Source organism: Pristiophorus japonicus, chromosome 3 (assembly GCF_044704955.1).
Source record: "Pristiophorus japonicus isolate sPriJap1 chromosome 3, sPriJap1.hap1, whole genome shotgun sequence".
Taxonomy (NCBI): Eukaryota; Metazoa; Chordata; class Chondrichthyes; family Pristiophoridae; genus Pristiophorus; species Pristiophorus japonicus.
The window spans coordinates 241,732,740-241,741,864 of record NC_091979.1 but is presented as its reverse complement, the minus strand read 5'-3'; the positions used below and the strand labels follow the sequence as shown (position 1 = coordinate 241,741,864).

The 9,125-nt window shown below is 46.2% G+C and overlaps 1 long non-coding RNA gene across 1 annotated transcript; it reads right to left on the bottom strand.

Annotated features, from left to right (window-relative positions):
- Positions 1-2,297: 2,297 nt before the first annotated feature.
- On the bottom strand, positions 2,298-9,058 carry LOC139260197 (uncharacterized). Its single transcript, XR_011592733.1, has 3 exons — positions 8,897-9,058; positions 7,588-7,934; positions 2,298-3,113 (listed from the first exon to the last, which is right to left on the bottom strand). It is a non-coding gene; the product is annotated as an uncharacterized lncRNA (long non-coding RNA).
- Between the last annotated feature and the right edge of the window lie 67 nt (positions 9,059-9,125).

The window sequence follows — 9,125 nt, the reverse complement described above, 5'->3', positions numbered from 1 at the left end:
CTGCGCCAGGAGCCCATGCAAAGTGATGGCACGTCTGAAGTGTGAGCCTGAAGATGGATGCTTGAGGCTTGCTCCAAATTAGGAATGTATGAATATCCTGTAAACGAATGAACTGTGCTTTTCTGGTTATCATGAAATTGATAGTGAAAGGCAGATAGACCTGCGGGGTGTTTGGGGGGGGGGGGGGGGGGGGGGAGATCCCCTATGGCCAGCGGGGTGGTCCGCACTTTTTGGGGTCTACCTGAATTCCTTCTGCCACATTCCCAGACCATGGCAACCCGCTAGCTTTTACATCTTTCTCTCCCCCTCTGTTATTCACACCTCCCCTGGACCCACCTTTAAAGAAAGATTTGCACTTATATAACGCCTTTCATGACCACCGGACGTCTCAAAGCACTTTACAGCCAATGAAGTACTTTTGGGATGTAGTCACTGTTCTAATGTGGGAAACACGGCAGCCAAATGCGCACAGCAAGCTCCCACAAATAGCAATGTGAAAATGATCAGATAATCTTGTTTATGTTATGTTGACTGAGGGATAAATATCGATCAGGACACCGCAAATTACTCCTCTGCTCTTCTTTGAAATAGTGCCATGGGATTTTTACGTACAACTGAGAGGGCAGATTTAGTTTTTTTTTTAAAACTTGTCCCGTTACCACCCACTTTTGCCTTGCACCCTCATCCCTTTTGCGATTTAATCACTCCTGTCCTACACCCTATCACAGACCTTCCGCATTGTTCCTTCCTGCCACTCCACCCCTCCCCCACCCCGCCCCAATGCCGTCCTTCTTCACTGGCTCTGTACTTGCTTAAAAACTGTTAATTCTCAGCTGTGTTTATTTGCAACACCAGTGAGTTGGACCAGATTTCTGCTTGGTCCCTTTGGAGGACAAGACACACCCAAAAATTTGTCTGGAATGTGTAATTTGATCCTGCCGACTGTAGACAACCCTGCATTGTGTAATTTGATCCAGTCTTGTCAGGCTACAGAAAGTAGAACTGTAGTTAGCTTTGTGAAGATCCTCTGTTATCTAGTGTTCTATAATTATAGTTGTCCTTGGCTAATAAAATAAAAGACTTTGGGCCCGAATTTGGTCAACCTACCACCCACAGCCGCTGAGCTACTGCTCAAAAATGTCAGTTTTGCGGAAAAAACTCAGGTACCGCCGACCTACTGCCCAACTACCGCCCGGCAGGAAATTCATCAGAGAAGTACCCCCAGCAGTTGTCCATATTGCCCGCCCATGCAAAAATCGGCAAAAATGCAAGTTTCGTCCTTAGGATCCTGTAAGATCCCGTTACCGCCCGTCAGAAAGACTTGTGAAAAAGGTGGTATTACCTGGATCTTGAACGGACAGTAGACACAATGGCGCAAATCGGTCCAGAGCAGTAGAGCCCAGGTCAGATTTAAATCGCTGCAGCAATATTTGACCCGCAGAAAAAGATGATACACTGAAGTTAAAATGCTCCGTTGAAGGGCTTGTGTGGGGTAGAAAGTGGACATGAGCTCCCAATTACAGTAAAGGCTCCATGGACTTGTGGTATAAAGGTCTTGACACAACTGCATGCAGAAGAAATTTAGTCATATCCTGTGAGTCTCCAGAGGTAATGAGCTCATGTGAAAGTATATAGCCAATAATAAAATCCTGTAAGTTTCTCTGATCCGGACACGAACATTTGCTCAAATACAGAAGATGCAAATTCATATATATGCATGAGTGTTACAATTTGACTGAATAACATGTAATGATAGGGGTGGGATTCGGCGTTCTGTTGCCTAAGAAACTGTACACTCAAATGCCAACCATAATGTCTGGCCTCCAAGTTCTGGAACTATCTGTCCTTCAAAGCCACCTGTCCTGGATTGGTAACCCTTACTTGTCTTAGCTAAATGATGTGATGTCAGGACCCATTAAAAAGTTGCATCATAAATAAGGCAAAATATTTATCACACTGCACTACATTTAAAGGACATTTGTATGTTTCTCAGCACATATCCCTCATTATCTAAAAGTTGGACACTGACCAAGAGTGGTTAAAAATGTATCTGTATTAAATTGTACAACATTCAAAAGTGGCAGAACATTCAAACGTGTCAAGCACAATATTCAACAGTATTTCAAAAAATAGTATGTTTAGCATCAAAAGGAAACATCTTAAAGACCAACATGAACAATATATACAAACATCACCAACACCCAACCCTCTACCCACTCCCATCACCTCTCTTTCTCCCCCCCCACCACCCTCCAAGTGAGCCCCATTCTCATCTTGATGGGTTGCCCATCCCCACGCCGACCCGCACCCCTGCCCCTCACCACATCGGTACCAGCATGTGGTGCAGCAGTGTACCCGGAGCGCTGCTGTCGTGTTCGTCGGGGAGAGAACGGAGGCGCTGAGATGGAAGATGCTAGCATCTCCGGACCCTCTCTTTCTGTCCGCCTGGCTGGTATGGCATCGGAGGGTTCCATGCCATAGCCCGAGACCATCGATTGCCGCATGGCATCGACAGACTCGACGGTTCGCTGCACCGCAGTGATCAGCTGCGACATACTGTTGGTATGCTGCTCTGCAAACGAGGCGATGTTGGCAGCTATCCCAGCCATGGCCTAGAGGTCTCGACCTAGGTCGATGCTCGTCCTAGACAGCTGATCTATTTCCTGCATTGCTTCCACCCGTCTTGCATCATCATCTCCTTGCTGCATCAACCTGGGTGGATGTGGCTTGGTGGCTTTAACAGCACGGATACTATGCTTCACAACACTTGGTCCCGCTTCCTCCGATTCGAAGCCCAAAAACTCGGACCCAGATACCAATGTTGGCCGCACAGGTGGCACACATGTCAATAGGATGGACACCTCCTCGAGCTCAAGTGGAATAAACTCTGGGCCTTCTCCCTGCTCTTTTTCCTGGTCTTCGTCTCTGTGGGTTGCGGAGTTGGATGCGGGGCCTGTGGAGGATGTTGAGGGGGGGTTGGGTGGAGGGGGCGGAAGGAGCTACTGTGGCGAGCTCCTGATGAGATCGAGGTGGACGGTGTTGGTGTTGCACATTGTCTTTGCGAGCCAGAGTTGGATGGGGTGCGCCTAAGTCGGTGCTCTCCAATTCATCATCTGCAAGTACAAGACAACATTTCAGTGTCAGTCTTATTTCAAGGACTACCATGGCTACATCACCACACCTTAAATGGCTGAGACAGTACATTAAAATGCATTTGACATCACATTACATGACCTTGCATGACATGAGCGTAACACAGACTGGAGAGTCGTATAAACTTACCATGCTCTAGCACGGGATCGGCACAACCATCTGTGGTGGCACAGGGATGGTCACCCACCAACGCCAAGATACGCTCCTCGATGTCAGTCACTTCGATGACCTCTGGCGAGCCCCCTCCCGTGCCACACTGCTTTGAGGTGTGTGCGGGATGCGTGCGTGCGATGCATGTGCGTATCCTACCTTCTGACATACCAGCGAGTTCACACCAGGGAGAGGATGTTCACTTGCTCTGTGTGTGGGAAGGGATTCACTCAGTCATCCAACCTACTGATACACCAGCGAGTTCACATTGGGGAAAGGCATTTCACCTGCTCAGTGTGTAAGAAGGGATTTACTAAGTTATCCGGTTGGAAGAAAGTGATCCACATCGAACAGAGGGGGGAGAACATGATCCGTCTTCCCAACTGGAACACGTTCTTGCTCTCATTCCCCTACCACCCACCCCACCTAGACCTGGATCGCATTCTTCCCCCATCCCCACTGTTCCCTCCGTATTCTAATAACCCCCACCCTGAGCTCCTGACCTTCACCACCCCTCCGAGTTCCTCTCCTTTCCCCCTCAGAGTTCCTCTCCTCTCTCCTTCTGATCCCCTCTCCTCCCTCCGATCCCCTCTGGTTGTGGGTTCAAGTCCCACTCCAGAGACTTGAGCATATAAATCTAGGCTGACACTCCAGTGCTGCACTGTCGGAGGTGCTGTCTTTCAGATGACACGTTAAATCGACACCCTTTCTGCTTTCTCAGGTGGTTCTAAAAGATCCCATGGCACTATTTTGAAGGAGAGCAGAGGAGTTATCCCAAGTGTCCTGGCCAATATTTATCCCTCAATCAAGATTATCTGGTCATTATCACATTGCTGTTTGTGGGAGCTTGCTGTGTGCAAATTGGCTGCCGCATTTCCCACATTGCAACAGTGACTACACTCCAAAAGTACTTCATTGGCTGTAAAGCGCTTTGGGACATTCGGTGGTCGTGAAAGACGCTATATAACTGCAAATCTTTCTTTTCTTTCTCTCCTCTCTCTTAACTCCTCTCCTCTCCTCTTCCCCCCGCCCCCCACCCTCCGATCCCCTCTCCTCTCCTCTCCCCCTCCTAGTTCATCTCCCCTCCCCCCTCTGATCCTTTTTCTAACACCTCTGATCCTGACCTTCTCCACAGGGAGGAAAACATAGTTGTGGCTAGGCACATGCAAGTTTGGTACCTCCTGTGCGCATGCACAGCCACACCGTTGGGTGCGCATGCGTGGTTCCGGTGGCGGTGGGAAGGATGCAGAAGACCCCTTGCAAATAATCACTCTGAACATTCTCCAGTTCTAATGAAAGGTTATCAACTTGAAACGTTAACTGTTTCTCTCCCCACAGATGCTGCCTGACTTCCTGAGCGTTTTCCAGCATTTTTTGTTTTTATTTCAGATTTCCAACATCTACGGTATTTTCCTTTTGTTTTAATAGAGATGTGAGGTAAGGTTATTATTCTTAAGTTTTTTTAATGTTGCGCACTGGATGACATCACGATCTACAGGGCACCAGCGCAAAACCACCAGGGAAGTTCACGGGCGTCGGTGAATTTGCCGGACCCGGTCAGTAACCCCTTAGCGACCAGTTACCGCCCTCCCCCAGTTGTTAACGGTAGGCACAAAGTAGCCGAATTTCTCCACCTCATTTTCCAAGGAGTACGTAGCCTGCTCCTTCTTCATACCAAAATGTACCACCTCTCATATATCTATATTGAAGTTAATTTGCGAACTTTTGATTGAGTATCATCTTTGTAAGATACTCCAAGGCACTTATCAATCTATTATTATGCTGCAGTTACACTGAAGATGTATGTGGTTTTTAGATACTCGCTATCCTTCACCGCAATGCAGATTCAAGGACCAGGAAATATAGAGACGCCTGATTAATATCTTTTTATTTAGAAACACACTAATACAACCCATTACGCGCAGTGTCCATGAGATTGATGCGCAATAGTCAGAGACAAAGAACTCATCAAGACTGGCAAGTTGTCTCCACCACTCACAGTAGTCCTGGTCAGACTACACAGAGTTCCTAAAGTACAGCAATGTAGCCTGTACCTATATGGTTAACTATTGGGTCCAATATCTCATTACCTTCAGTGCACATGCTTTTGATATCGCAGCTTGTTCAGTGGTTAAGTGAAGCCGCAATCATTCAGTCCACATGTCAATTAATGTCATTTAAAGGTTTATTGGCCTGTGGATGTTCCCCATGCACGAGAGCTCATTACTATTCTCTGCAGCCTTTAAACCCTTATCTCTTCCGATCTTTATTGCAAAAGGGATTTATTTTCTAGCCACCCTGGAGTCCATTCAGCAATCGACTTTCCTTTCTCTCACTCACCCCTGCTGTACAGAAGAGCCTGCCTGGTACATCTGTGTGTCTGTCTGAAGTGTGTTTTAAGCTTAACCTTGCAGAATGCTAGCTCAACTACTTATTATAATTCTATATAATGCCAACTAGCTTATTCTATTCAATAATCTAAATGTGCCTTTCCTTAGGTATCACATAGGTACCTGCTTTAGACTGCTGTGAGCAGGTTGCACTATTCTGTTGCCACATTGACACTAGTAGGCCCTAATTAAAGTCATAAATGACACCCTATGTGACTAACTGTGATGTACTATCCCTCTTTATACATCTTGCTCTCTACAGCCTTTGATGCAGTCTACCAAGCCATCCTCCTTCAATGCCTTTCCTCCAGTGACCAGCTGAGTGTGGGACTGCCCTTGTCTGGTTCTGCTCTTACCTATCCAGTCATAGCCAAAGAATCTCCTGCAATGGTCTTCTCTTCCCACCCCCCACACAGTCACCTCTGGAGTTCCCCAAGGAACATGTTGCCCCTCGGTGACATAATTCCAAAGACATGACCCCACATTCCTCTCCATCACAAGGATTGCCTACTTCCATCTATGTAACATCGTCCGTCTCCACCCCTGCATCAGCTTATCTGTTGCTGAAATCCCTCATCCACACTTTTGTTACTTCCAAACCACGACTATTCAAGGCTCTCCTATCTTCCATTCTCCAAAAACTTTTTAAGCTCATCGAAAATATTGCTGAATTGAGCTGAGCTTCCAATCCTATATACTCTCCATCACAAAGAACATCTGATTCCACCTCTAACATCATCCATCAGCATCCTTACTCCAGCACATATGCTGCTCCAACTCTTATGTATGCCTTTGTCACTTCCACACTCTACTAGTTCAATGCCATTCTGGCTGGCCTCATATTTTATACCCTTCATAAACTTCAGCTCATCCAAAACTCTGCTGTCCATATCTTAACTCATAAAGTCCTGATTACTCCTATCCTTGTTGATCTAAATCGAATACAGCCAGGGTGATCTCCTGAACTAGTTTTGATCGCCTGGATGGGTCGGAGAGGAATTTTTCCAGATTTCCCCCCCCCCAAATTGGCCTGGGATTTTATCTGGTTTTTGCCTCTCCCAAGAGATCACATGGCTCTGGTTGGGGTGGAGTGCAGATTGTTTCAGTATAAGGGGTGTCCCAGTTGTGTGGGACGGACTGGTTGCTCTTTGCCTTTCCGCCTTTGTTCATTGTTCATTGGTTTATATGTAACCTTCAGGACTGCTGACCGAGGGCCGTGTGGCTCTTTGACATCCGGCACAGACACACTGGGCCGAAATGGCCTCCTTCTGCACTGTAAATTTCTATCTATATTGGCTCCCAGTACCCCAACACCAATAATTTAAAATTCTCACTATCTGGTGTTTAAATCCTGCCATGGTCTTGCCCCTCCCTATCTCTGTAGTTTCCTCCAACCATATTCTGTTCCACTAGCTCTACCTTTTTGTACATCCCCCCTTTCCCTTTACCCCATGATCAGCCTTCAGCTGCTCAGATCCCATGCTCTGGAATTCTCTGCCTATGCCCCTCCACCTTTCCATTTCCCTCTCCTTTTTAAGATGCTCTGTAAAACACATCTCTGAGCAAGCTTTAGGTCACTGCTCCCACCATCTCTTTGGCTTGGTGTCCATTTAATTTCTGACTATGCCTCTGGGTCATTTTTTTCTCAGTTAAAAGGTGCTATACAAATGCAAGTTATTGTTGTGTGCATATGTACATATTGTCTACTTTTTGCAGTTATAAAGCAAGCATCTTTTATTTAGTAGATAACTATGTTGCATAACATAACAGGAATAAATATATGCAACAAGTGGTTATGTTTTGCAAGCATGACCATTTTTTAAATCTGTATGATAAATTTAAAATATCTCATTTAGAATAGTGTCAGTCGTGGCTCAATTGGTACCACTCTCACCTGAGTCTGAAGGCTGTGGGTTCAAGTTCCACTCCAGATGCTTGAGCACAAGAACATAGGCTAACACTCCAGTGCAGTACTGAGGGAGTACAGAGGGGTCGTCTTTTGGATGAGACGTTAAACCGAGGCCCTATTTATCATGCTCATCCCTTAATGGACCTATCCCTATCTTATACAGTAGTGCAGTGCTGAGGGAGGGCTGCACTGTCGAAGGTGCCGTTTCTCAGATGAGATGTTAAACCTGCTTGCTCAGGTGGACGTAAAAAAAACCCATGGCACTATTTCAAAGAAGAGTAGGAGAGTTATCCCCGGTGTCCTGGACAATATTTATTCCTCAATCAACATCACTAAAAAAAACAAATGATCTAGTCATTATCACTTTGGGATGCCCGGTGAAAGGCACTATATAAATGCAAGTATTTATTTTCTATATATACTATTGCAAGTGCAGCATTCCATTCTAGTCCTATGTGTTTAACCACCTACATTCTAGTTTTTTTTTAAATGAAAAAAAACACACCTTTGGACAATAGCAAAGCTTGCACCTATTATGCAACAGATCAATTTTAAGATTTATTTTTGCAGTATATTTGCAGAATGATTCCCCACATCCCATGCAGAATAAATCTGTTCCCTGTAGGATTTTCTCCAATTGAATCTTGGGAAGACCGAAGCCATTGTTTTCGGTTCCCGCCACAAACTCCGTTCCCCAACCACTGACTCCATCCCTCTCTCCAATTTCTGTCTGCGGCTGAACCAGACTGTTCACAACCTTGGTGTCATATTTGACCCTGCAATGAGCTTTCAACCACATATCCGCAGCATAACTAAGACTGCCTATTTCCACCTCCATAACATTGCTCGTCTCCGTCCTTGCCTCGGTTCATCTGCTGCTGAAGCACTCATCCATGCCTTTGTTACCTCTAGACTTAACTATTCCAATGCACTCCTGGCTGGCCTCCCACATTCTACCCTACATAAAAATAAAGGTGATCCTAATTCGCACCAAGTCGCGCTCACCCATCACCCCTGTACTCGCTGACCTACATTGGCTTCTGCTTAAGCAACGCTTCGGTTCAAAATTCTCATCTGTATTTTCAAATCCCTCAATGGCCTCGCCCCCTTCCTACCTTTGTAATCTCCTCCAGCCTCAAGCCCCCAAGATGTCTGCGCTCCTCTAATTCTGCCCTCCTGAGCATCCTGGATTATAATCACTCAACCATTAGTGGCCGTGCCTTCTGTTGCCTAGGCCCCAAGCTCTGGAACTCCCTGCTTAAACTGCTCTTTCAATACACTCCTTAAAACCTACTTCTTTGACCACCTGCGTTAACTTCTGCTTATACGGCTCGCTGTCAAATTTTCAGTCTCATAATATTCATCTTGGGATGTTCCACAACGTCAAAGGCACTATGTAAATACAAGTTGTTGTTGATTGGTGAAACGAGGAGTTGGGGGGAAATGGGTCGGTCACATGGTGTCAGCAACCCGCCCAGAGGCAGTGCGCTGGCGCACTCAGTGCGAGCCCCACCCTCCCGCCA